Source organism: Chenopodium album, chromosome 7 (assembly GCF_948465745.1).
Source record: "Chenopodium album chromosome 7, dcCheAlbu1.1, whole genome shotgun sequence".
Taxonomy (NCBI): Eukaryota; Viridiplantae; Streptophyta; class Magnoliopsida; order Caryophyllales; family Amaranthaceae; genus Chenopodium; species Chenopodium album.
In genome coordinates, this window is record NC_137840.1 from 3,706,398 (window position 1) to 3,719,473 (window position 13,076).

The window sequence follows — 13,076 nt, forward strand, 5'->3', positions numbered from 1 at the left end:
GGAGTGTCCGCCCTCCACGTGTCATCATTCCATAGGTCCAAATGGCACCTCTTTGGAGGACACGTGGCGCTTTTTGATTGGGCCACCTGGCCGGGTAAAAAATACCCAAATCAGACACTATGCTTCCCCTTGTTAGCAAATCCTCTAGGGTTCCCATATTGGGAATTGTGTATCGCCATGTCTTCAATAACCTGACCTGCATCATCTAACATTAAGATTCATAAATCTCCCACTAGCTGTAGAGTCTAAAATTATTCTAGAGGAATTTCCAATGCCGTTATAAAAGGCTTGGATTAACTGCCATTGCGCTAAATTATGGTGAGGGCATTCTCTTTGTAAGTCCTTGAACCTCTCCCAAGCCTCATATAAAGATTCATCGGCTTCTTGGGCAAAGTTCTAGATCGCACTCCGTAGTACTGTTGTTCTCTCTGCAGGATAATACTTGTTATAGAAATTCAAAACAAGAGTTTCCCAGTCAGTTATACCAAGTGTAGTTCTATTTAAGCCATTAAACCACAATTTAGCTTTTCCAGTTAAAGAGAGGGGTAAGAGAATCTCCCTGATTTGGTCTTGAGTGACCCCGGCTTGCCTGATGGTGTTGCAATATTGACAATAGTCGACAATGTGAAGATTCAGGTCTTCACCCTTGGCTCCACGAAATTGCTTCCTCTCTATCATCGTTATAAATTGAGGTTTAATTTCAAATTGAACCCCATCAAGAGCCGGAGTAGGGGTGAGATGTGGAAAATCCGTAAGCTTTGGTTGTGAATAATCACTGAGCTTCTTTAGAGCCGTCATCTCTGATTCTGCATCTGATGATGCCTCTAAATCACTGGAATCAGTTGGAGGATCGCGGTGATTATTGTTATTATCACCAGAATCCGCCAGGATTTGCTTGTAGAAATTTTTCTGTCTATGGAAGGAACGTTCGATCTCAGGATCGAATGGGATGTAACCTGATCTGGAACACTTGGGCATAAACAAAAACTAGAAGCAAATATGAGATTTGTCTCAGAGAACTAACGCTCTCTAAGACAAAAGGGAAATAATCTAGACTACAAAAACAATAAGAAATAAAAATAAAACCGTTTCCCCGGCAACGGCGCCAAATTTTGACAGGGTAAAGTCGTATCCCCTAATCAAAAATAATTCCTAAATCCTCTAACTAAAGCAGATAGGGAAGTAGGGTCGATCTCCATAGGGAAACAAGTCTTTCTATTTCTAATTAACTAAAATAATCTAGATTATGAAGTAACCAATATTTATATTTGAATAAGAAACTAAACTACTAAGATTGAGAATAGGAAGAAAACAATATATGAAAGGATCTAGGGCATAGGTTCACCAATAAATAATACTCCAAGGTAAAATATAGTAATCAATCATTGACATTGCATAAATAACATGATTAACAGTCTCTCGCAATTTATTAATTAACATAGATCTAACAGGCTCTCGCAATTTACTAGATCTAAGTTCTTATTCAAAATAGCCTTTAATATCAAATTAACATCTGCTCGATTCATCAATTTAATATTGCCATACTTTTACAAGCCGCAATTGTAAAACGTTAAAACAATTCAATAAGAAATTATCATGCAATACCAATAATCAATAATAGTCAATCATCAATGCATCAATTAACCAGATTGCAAAGGGCTTTCGCTACGTATTACAATCACAGAAATAATCTACCGGTATTAAATCTCATCTCTCGAATCTCGACTTAACCATTTATAAATTAACCTGCCTATTGAAACTAGACCTAAACATCAATTCTCATCTCTCGAATCTTGAATCAATATTGTCAAACTCATGCATAAAAGATAGGCCTAATCTAGTCACAGAGCATTAAATCAATCAATAGGAAATTAATCTAGCATTGATAATTAACAACAATAAATTACCCCTTCATATTATTTATGGATCCCCATAAACCCTAGAAATAAAAATACTCACACATAATTAAATCTAAACTAATCAAAGTAATAAAGCAAGACATGATAAAAAGAATAAAGTAAATAACTAAGATTAAGAGAAGAGAAATCGTTACCAAAATAAATCTGGAATTAAGAACAAAGGTTTAAGGGAAAAGAAATCTAGGAGAATAATTAAGAGAGTCAAGAAAGAGTAAAAAGAAGAAGAAGAGATACTAAAATCGTATTACGGAGGAGTATTTATACTCCGTACAAAATCCTAAATTAAAACAAATTAAAACGATGTTAAACGTTTCCTAAGAAATACACGCGCCCGATCGGGCGAGGCACCGCCCGATCGGGCGCGCCTTTTTTGCTCATTACTACTAATCTCGCGCCCGACCGGGCGCGTCACCGGGCGCCAGCCAAAGCTTCTCCCGCCCGGCCGGGCGCGCCTCCGGGCACCAGCCTTTTTGGTCGAGCGGCTCATTTGGGCCACTATTTGGACTTCGATTGAGCTCCAACTCTTCGGGCCAGTCTGGGTTTCCTCTTCCGGTCTTGAATACTCGGTCCAAATGCCCCGGTATCACCTATACCGAGCCCTTAATCACCGGTTCGATGGCTCTAACCGGCCCTGGGCTATAAACTCTGGTCGTGCTTCTCCAATGCTCGTGATTGCTCCAAAATATCTCGGGAAAATACTCCAAAAGCATAAATCCCTGCAAAAGTCAACCAAATCTACGAAAACACTAGAAAACACCAATTAGTAATAAAAGTGGCTCTAAAGAGCCAAAAACACTACTAATTATGACCAAGGGACGGGGGTAAAATACAATATAAAATAGACACATCAAGTCCCATGGTTCTGACGGGGATGGATCCCATTCAGGGCAAGAGGTGAATGATGTGGAAATGCAAATGGTTGAGGGTGAGACTCATCAGAGGCAAGGCGATCAGGATTCGTATTTGCAAGTAATGAATGGGATTCAGAAGTCGAGTAATCCCCTATTTGATGCTATGGAAATTTATGATGATGACTCAGAGGATGATATTCCATGTGAAAATGTTGAAGATGATGATAAGTGCCCAACAATTCTTCTGTCGAAGGTGGAAAAAAGGAGATTGAGACTCCCTTGGAAAGATGCGCTAATTATCAAGCTTTTTGATAAAAAGCTAAGTTATGATTTTCTTATTCGAAAATTGAGGCTGAAATGGTGTTTGAAGGGAGATATTTCATTAACTGATGTGGGTTGTGATTACTATATTGTTCGATTCAACAATATGGATGATTATGAGTTTGTTCTGACTCAAGGTCCATGGATTATTAGCGATAGTTATCTAACTATTAGGAAGTGGATCCCCAATTTCGTCCCGGACGAAGAACCTATCAAGAAGTTAACAGCGTGGGTTTGAATTCCCAATTTATCTGTCGAATATTTCGATAAGACCTTCCTACACAAGATTGGATCAAAAATTGGTCGAGTTATGCGTATTGATAAACATACTGAGTCTAGAGATCGTGGTCAATTCGTGAGATTCAGTATCGAAGTAGACTTAACCAAGCCCTTGTTGTCCAAATTCCGCATGAATGGTCGTGTTGGGAAAATCCAATATGAAGGTTTACGGCTCATTTGCTTTAAATGTGGGAAATTGGGACATAAAGATGAGCAATGTGGTATTGTCTCTAATAAAGAAGCAGGGGAGGGGACTAATATGGAGGTTAGGAAGAAAAATGCACAGACTGATGTGCAGGATCCTTATGGGGCATGGATGATAGTCCAAAGAACTTCAAGAAAGACAAATTTTAAGGGTGCTGGAGGTAGTAATCCCAAGCAACAAGGTGGAGCTAAGGTGCAAGTTCAACCTGTAGGTCAAGTGAAGAAACCAAGCCAATGGGTTCCTAAAAGTCAACCCAGGAAAGAGGGTGTTAATAGCTCGGGGTCGAGATTTAATGTGCTAAATCAAGTGGAAGAGGGAAATAATTCCATGGAATTTTTGAGGAATCAAACCAAAGAGATTGTTGAGGAAAGTGGATCAGACAAGGAAATTTTTCCTAAGGGAACATCTGTTAACTTGGGAGAGGATCAAGATATGGCAAGTGAACAGATTTCACAAGATAATTCTGCTATGGTAGAAGATAGTCAAAATTTGGTGAATAAGTCAATTATGGACTTGGGGGATTCCCCTAAGGATGATCAAGTTAATCTTGGAAAAACGGATCTTGTTATGGGCAGCAGACTTTTTACTAAGGAAAAATTGCCTAATTTGGTCAAATCAAATAAGGAGTTTAGTCAGCGTATCCCCCTTGCCCCAAATTCAAGATTTGCTGACTAACTCATCGAGAGGGATTAAGAAAAATCACTCTAATTTTGGTACTAAATCTTCTCTTCCTTATTCTAAGCCTCGTGTTTTTGGGAAAGAAAATTTGTATGAAGGTGCTTCCTCTACTTCTTCTATTGTACATATCAAAGGAATCTCGTGTGAGATTGCGGATAGTGCAATAAGTGAGTCGAATCATGAACCCGTCGATGGTGTCATCATGCTTGGAGACTCGGATCCCCCCGACCTATGACATGTTCATCGACTACCAGACAGAGGGACCTTCAATGGTGAACATTGGCCAACAGAGTTCTGTTCCAAGTGGATTCATACCTTAATCCGAATTCTCCTCCGGATCTGATGGCTACGTTCCAAATTCCGTATGTGACGGACGGCCCGATGAGAGCGTTGAGAGATGCCTATCTCTCTCTTCTGCCTAATGTTCCGTTGAACGTTTATGACCGTTTCCCCAATTTTCCGACGTTTAATATGTCTATAAAAATTATGGTATGGAATGTTCAAGGTGCGGGGAACAAATTGACTTTAATTAGAGAGTTGATTAGAATAAATAGACCTACTATTTTGGTGCTTGTAGAAACACATCTGAGTGGGGATCAAGCACAGAAAATTTGTGACAAAATCGCTTTTTCTGGCCAAAAGAGAGTGGAAGCCCAGGGGTTTGCTGGTGGTATTTGGTTGTTCTGGAGAGCGAAAGAGATTTCAGTGACTGATTATGGCAGCCACACGCAGCACTTAACTGTTGAAATTAGAAAATTGGGTGCTGATCCGTGGCTGTTTTCTGCGATTTACGTAAGTCCCGATAGCTCACTAAGGAAAGATCTGTGGGATGCTTTAGATCAAATCAAGCGTGAATATAATGGTCCGTGGCTACTTGCTGGGGACTTCAATGATACTACCTCGATGAATGAGCGAAATGGTGTAGGGGGCTCTGAGATGATAAGAAGATGTCAAGCCTTTTCGGAGTGGATAGATAAGAATGATTTAATTGATTTGGGGTGTTCGGGCCCCGAGCATACCTGGTTCCGAGGCAACTCTGTTGAGACTTTTAAGTCAGCTCGTCTTGATCGTGGGCTGGTTAATGATGCATGGAGAATTCGGTTTGAGGAGGGATCCTTGAAAAATCTTCCAAAATCCCAAAGTGATCACTGTCCAATTCTTATCAGTACAAACGGTTTTGCGCCTATCCCTAGTTCTTTGAAGCCGTTTAGATTTCAAGCTGCTTGGATGAGTCATGTTCAATTTGATGATTTTTTAAGAGCTAAATGGGATAATAAAGAGCCGATTATCCCATTTCTTAAAAAATTTGCTAGCTTCCTTTCGGATTGGAATAGAGATGTTTTTCATAATATATTTTGAAAAAAATCTGAATTGTGGGCAAGATTAGAAGGAATTCAGAAGAAGCTTGCGGAAGGCAGAGATAGACATCTAGTCAAGCTTGAAGCAAAACTTCGAAGAGAGATGGATGAGGTGTTAAACCAAGAAGAACTCTTGTGGTTCCAGAAGTCTTGCGTAGATGCTATTAGAGATGGCGACGGGAATACAAAGTATTTCCATCTCTCTACCATTATTAGGCGCAGGAGAAATAAAATTGAATCGCTCAAAAATCAAGATGGAGAGTGGATTCAATGCCCGGAACAAATCAGAGATATGGTGTTGAGTTATTGGCAGAACTTATTCCAAGAAGAAGATTCTGACTTTACAGGTGAAAGGATGCTAGTCGATCAATTTCCGTATTTGAATCAAACGGATTGGGATCTCCTCAGCAGACCGTTTGAGGGTTGTGAAATTAAAAGAGCTCTCATGGGAATGTAAGCTTTTAAGGCTTCGGGCCCGAACGGATTTCAACCGCTTTTCTTTCAAAATTACTGGGAAATAGTTGCTCCAAGTTTGATTCTTTTGGTGAAAGAGGTGTTGAATGGGTCGAAGTTCCCGGAAGGACTAAATGATGCTTTTTTAGTCTTAATTCCGAAAGGGGATTCTCCTCAAAGTCCTAATCATTTTCGGCCAATTGGTTTGTGCAATGTTGTGTACAAAATAGTGACAAAAGTCATTGTTAACCGTTTAAAACCCCTATTTAATCTCGCCCACTCAATGTAGCTTTGTGCCTAAGAGACAAATTACTGATAACATCATTATCGTGCAAGAAATGATGCATTCGATAAGGCGTAAGAAAGGAAAGCATGGGATGATGGCTGTGAAAATTGACTTCGAAAAAGCTTATGACCGGTTGCGTTGGTCCTTTATTCGTGAGTCATTGCTGGAGATTCGATTGCCCCAGACCATGGTGGATGTGATCATGAATTGTGTTACATCGTCAAAATTACAAATCCTGTGGAATGGTGAGCCTACTGCTAGTTTTTCGCCGTCTAGGGGAATAAGGCAGGGAGACCCTCTCTCCCCTACCTTTATGTTATTTGTATGGAACGATTGGCTCACTTGATTGATCATGAAATGAAGTTTGGAGCTTGGAAACCTGGAAGAGCTAGTAGGAATGGCCCGGATATTTCTCATCTAGCTTTTGCGGATGATTTAATTTTGTTTAGCGAAGCCTCAGTGGATCAAGCTATTTGTATGAAAGCTTGTTTGGACAAATTCTGTCGAACTTCTGGTAGCAAGGTTAGTTTTGATAAATCTTGCGTTTACTTTTCCAGTAACACAGATTGTGATGTGAGGGTGTCGGTTTGCAATACCTTGAATATGGATTGTACGGATGACTTGGGGAGGTATTTGGGTGTCCCTACTATTCATGGTCGAACATCTAAGCAGGATTATCAATACCTCATGGAAAAGATAAATACTAAACTCGCAAGTTGGAAATCGAAAACTTTATCTCTTGCGGGTAGGAATACTTTGGCCCAAGCATGTTTATCTTCTATCCCTTATTATACTATGCAATTAACAAAAAATCCTAGATCTCTGTGTGATGATATAGATAAGAAAACTAGGAGATTTTTATGGGGAGGAGATGAGGATCATCAAAAGATACATCTTGTAGCCTGGGAAAGTATTACTAGGCTTAAAAGTGAAGGTGGACTTGGGCTTCGATCGATGAGACAAGCTAATTCCGCATTCATGACCAAGTTGGGTTGGAGAGTTCTTGCAAAGCCTGATGCCTTGTGGTCTCGTATCCTTCGCAATAAATATTGTGAAAGTAGATGTGACATAGATATGTTTAATAGGAGGGTGGATGCTTCGAATGTATGGAAGGGCATTACGGAAAATGTGGATGTTCTCAAGAAAGGAGTGAGTATGGCAGTGGGTAAAGGTGATTCGGTCCTTTTTTGGAAGCATAGATGGGCTGGTCACACTCCTCTAATTGAAGTGGCTAATCCTACTCCTCCTAGTGCAATACAAGAACTACCTGTTCGAGAGTTTTGGGATTGTAATACGGGTTGGAAGTATGAATTATTTGCTGATTTTTTGGATGCGGATACTCTTGACAGCATTGCTTCTCATGAGGTAATTGATGATGATGAGGCTATCGACTCAATTTACTGGAAAGGCACTTCATTTGGAGGATTTTCGATTAACTCAGCTATTAAAATTATTCGAAATCTGGATGATGCTAATGGCGAGCATAATAGTGTGTGGCGTATGATTTGGAAAGCTCCTGTGCCTCAGAGAATTCGAATGTTTTTGTGGCTTGCCTTTCGAGATAGGCTAATGACGAATTCGAATCGTTTCATTCGCAAGCTGACAAATGATCCTCGATGTAGCTGCTGTGGTATGGAGGAGAATGTTGATCATATACTCCGTCGTTGTCCTGCTGCCTCTATAGTTTGGAGAAAATTGGGTTGGAGCACTGCTGCTATAAATTCCCCTACGCCCTGTACTGAGTGGTTGGAGTATAATATGAATGAAGGCAATACTTTACTGAGTTCGAATAGAGCTCAGTTGTTTATTGTTACTTGTTGGTGGATATGGCGTTGGAGAAATGCAAGATCATTCGATAGAGAAGCTGACATCCCTCTTGATCAAATTGCATTTATCTTTGCTCATGTAGGAGACATTAATAGAGCTCTGGCTAACCCCCTTAATTATGATGATGAGCAAAACCGAAGAAGGGAGGAGATTTTCATCAGATGGGAAATGCCGAGAGAGGGCTGGGTCAGGCTTAATACCGATGGAGCTTCAAAGGGGAACCCAAGCCGAGCAGGAGCTGGTGGAATAATTCGTGGGAGTGGGGGTGAGTTACATGAAATTTTTGCTACAAACTGTGGTCTCTGCTCTAACACCAAGGCTGAATTAATAGGGTATTGCGTGGACTTGCGGTTGCCTGGAATGGAGGGCATCGTCTTGTGCAACTTTATGTTGACTCTGAAATTGTTGTACGTATGTTAGTTGATCCTTGCTCAGCTAACTCTCCTTTTGTTAACATCATCCGAAAGTGCAAAGCTATAATTTTGAGACAGGGGTGGAAGGTGACTATTAGTCACTGCTATAGGGAAGCAAACCGAGCTGCTGATTGGTTAGCGAACTTTGGCGTAAACTCTCCTCAAAAAATGGTGATCTTTGAAGCGGTCCCCCGGGATCTTCGGGCTGTTTTATTGGAGGACCTGAGTGGAGTTGCTAGAGCTAGGCTTATTCCTAGAAGGAGAGCTTAGATTCTAGCTTGGGTGTTGTTTATTTTCTGTTTTTTGTTTTGGTTTTGCTTATTTGTGTGTTTGTTTTTTTGTTCTTGTTTTTTCTTTATTCCGGGTTTTCCCCTCTCTTGCACCAAAAAAAAAAAAAAAAAAAACAATTGAAAATCACCATCTTTCACACACCTAGCAGATTAGGGGCACCAGCTATGTTGCACTAATTTAGGCACTTTAAACTATCTTAAATTATATAAATCATGCCAAATCAATTAGGGAATATCCTAACATGATGCTAATTCAAATTAGGCTATAAAATCAATCAAGGTAATTAATTTAAGAACTAAGAAGATATATTAAACATGCTGCCAGCAGTCCAAGATTTTAGAATATACATGCTTATTAAAAGATAGAATTTTGCATATAAACATGGAATTTCGCTATGATATAAACTCCTCAATTCCTAACATGATAACCTAGAAGATATATTCAATTGGTCACAAATATAAGATATATACATGCTCATAAGCTCTATCTAACATCACGTTCATATTCTCGTTGGCAGCACAGCTTGTCTCACAGAATCAGTCATTTGGTGGCCTTAAACACCTCCAAATTTTACCCATAATATATCAAATCGTTCGTAAAGAAATCCTCTACAATAATGTCAAATAAAATCATTGAATTCATGGCTCATTCACGACCAATAACCACTGCAGAAACTACAGTCTTATACGCACATAATCAGATTTTTAAGTACCCACAAGTCATCACAAAACCTAATATAATCATAAAAAATATCATACACCTATTAGGGATTGATTGTAAGATAATTAAAGCATGAAAAACATGATTCAAGCACCCAAAATAACCTTAATTGTACACGAAAATCTGACATACATATCAAGAACGAAAATCAACAAATCAATCTAACCCTAACATGATTTCTACCTATCAATTCAACCCTAAAACCTAGAATTTCTAATCCAAGGGAATAAAGGCTAGTTACCTTGATGTAGAGCATGAAAAATCAGATTAAGAAGATCAAAGAGAAGAGCCACGAGATCAGACCACCCTCGCGTAAGATCACGCCCAAAACAACCCTCTAAAAACCCTTGTTATTCTTCCAATTTTGATCCTTCAAAAGGGGATGAATATGGCACGAATTAGGAACCCTTGGTAGCAGCAACTAGGGTTCAAATCACCCTTGACTTACCCCTTGAATGCAAGAAAATATTGAAGAGAAAAGGAGGAGTTGTGCTGCGTTCTTTTGTGATGGGGAAAACTGATATTTGAACGTAAAAGTGATGGGGAATGAGGAGTCTTTTGGGCAGCCTTCATTAGAGCTTTGATTGACCATTAAGACAAACTTAAGAGGGGGTTACTAGGGTGAAAAATATCAGCCTCTTACCCTTTGATTGCTGCCGTGAGAATCATTAGGAATGGGCTCAAATTGAGCTTACGAAAAGGCCATACAAAGCTAGGATTCAAGGCAATTGGTCTTGGCTGCACTCTAGTGCAGTCAAGATAGCTACAACAAGTGAGGCCCAAAAGGCGCGGCCCAAATAAAAAATGAACATTTAGTTAAAAAATATGAACATGAAAAAAGAAATGAACATTTAATAACAAAAAATGAACACGTAGAAAAAAATGAACATTTAATACTAAAAAGTTTACATGTTATAAGGAAATGATCATTTATTAAAAATGAATTTGATTATCATATAATCATAAATTTGCTAGACCACGACCTTAAAAATGAACATTTAGTTAGAAAAATGAACACATAAAAAAAAATGAATATTCAGTAATAAAAAAGAACACGTAAAAAAATGAACATTCAGTAATAAAAAGTGAACATGTCAAAAAAAAATGAATATTTAGTATATTACAAATGAACCTTTATCATACAACCATAAAATTGGGATCATATACATTGGAAATTCTCCAACTTAAAGGCAAATTCGTTGTAATATCATATACTTCTTCATCACTTCTTACTTGTTTCTTCACTAATTCAGAGTCTTTGTCTTCTACAAATACAATTAATCTGTACTCACTAAAATATAACAAATAATCAAAATTCATAATCATCACAACATATGTTCATAATAATTATTTAGAATGTTCATAATATATAATCATCAATACAGTAGTTAAAAATATAAATAACTAGATGAAGCCCGTGCGATGCACGGTTTGTTTGAATTTTTATAAACATTTTTTTTATTTATGTGCTAAAAATATATACAAATATATAATAATTACCAGTTATCTTCTATTTCAATTGAATCTCCAACTTCGTTTACAACCATGCCAACCACATCTTGTAGGACAAAGTGATATACGAAACAAAAAAAAAAAACAATTAAAAGAAATTAGTTAAGCAAATGATAACACTTTATAAATTTTTTAAAAATAAAAATACGAAATATGTAAAATATATACCGGGGAGTGTTGCATTACTACGGAACTTATCTAAATGTTGCAATTGAACAAAATCAAATCTATACAACGGAATTTTATTATTATCTGCAACGCCTTTGACAGTTGTATTTTGAACAACACGATATTCATTCTTCAAAAAATTTAATTTTTTTCTAAATTATGATAAACATTAATATGCATGTAGGATTTTTTTTTTTTTTTTTTTTTTTTTTTTTTTTGAGGCACCACCGTAGGATCAATTTGATGAATTGGATTGTTATATTTCATCTTGACTTTTAATATTTTAATAGTTTTTATCCTATGTGGCACACATCAAATCCTACAACATAGCACATTTTATCCTACATAGCGCAAAATCATAATTTTATGTGGCACTCTATATTTTTTTAAAAATAACAAAATCCAATGTGGCACTCTAAAAACGCGGGAAAAAAACTCCCCTTTAATTTTTTTTTTTTTTTTTGAGGCATCACCGTAAGATCAATTTGATGAATTGGATTGTTATATTTCATCTTGACTTTTATAATTTTAATATTTTAATAGTTTTTATCCTATGTGGCACACATCAAATCCTACATAGCACATTTTATCCTACATAGCGCAAAATCATAATTTTATGTGGCGCTCTATATTTTTTTTAAAATAACAAAATCCAATGTGGCTCTCTAAAAACGCGAGAAAAAACTCCCCTTTATATATATATATTAGATTATCACGCTATATGTCATATGTGTTCATAATCAATAACAGATATGTTCGTAATGAATAACGAAACATATATATTCATAATAAATTGTTCAGATTTTCAACACTAAATGTTCAGATAATTTAACTTTCAACGTATTATATTTTACTTTCAACCTAATAAAAATGAACATTTAGTATTAAAAAATAAACACTTATAAAATGAACATGTAACAAAAAGTTATGAACATTTAGGATATAAAAATGAACTTGATTTTCATAAAGGTTCAAATTCATTGTATATAATTATTAATGAAAAATAAAGATAAAATAAATTGTTGAAATATGTTCATTTTTTATGTATTTAATATTCATTTTCGGTGTACTAAATGCTCATTTTGTAAGAGATGTTCATTTTTAAATTCCTACGTGTTCATTTTTTTTACAGAAATTATATTCAAGATCGATTGTAATTATTGAAACTCTAAAAAATTGAATATCTACCTTAAATCTAATCTTGATTCATCATAGAGAAATTAATTATTGATTTGTAACCTGATTAGAAATCAAAAGAAAAATGAAATTAAAAGAAAGAGAGAGAGAGAAAGAGATAGAGAGAGAGAAAGAGATAGAGAGGGGGGGGGGGGAGAGAAAATAACTACAAATTAAGCAATACAATTGATATTCATTAACAATTAAGCAATTTAATTGATATTCATCACAAACTCATAATAATTTCAAACAATCAAACAATAAATCATCATGCATGATCAACGAAATCATACAAAATACAATTACAAATTGATAAAATCAAACCTCCGTTGTTTTCTTTGACCTTCAACTTTCTCTCTCCTCCATTTTTTTTCTTTCCTCTTTGATAAAGCCAAATGATTGAATCTGAAACTCATAGATCTAGAAAGAAAGAAGTTTACCCATCAAAACACGAATTAGTAACTCAAAAATTTATATAAAGAAGAAGAAAACTTTAAAGATTGAAGGGAAATGAGGTAAAGAGGAGAGAGAAAATGTTAAATTGAGAAGAAAACTGAAGAGAGAGAGAAATAATAGGGAAGAAAACTTTAAAGATTGAAGGGAAATGAGGTAAAGAGGA

General features: G+C 36.7%; 1 non-coding gene across 1 annotated transcript; it reads left to right on the forward strand.

The window, feature by feature from the left end:
* Positions 1 to 310: 310 nt before the first annotated feature.
* LOC145641070 (small nucleolar RNA R71) lies at positions 311 to 417 on the forward strand. The gene has a single exon (XR_014115142.1). It is a non-coding gene; the product is annotated as a small nucleolar RNA R71 (small nucleolar RNA).
* Positions 418 to 13,076: the final 12,659 nt, after the last annotated feature.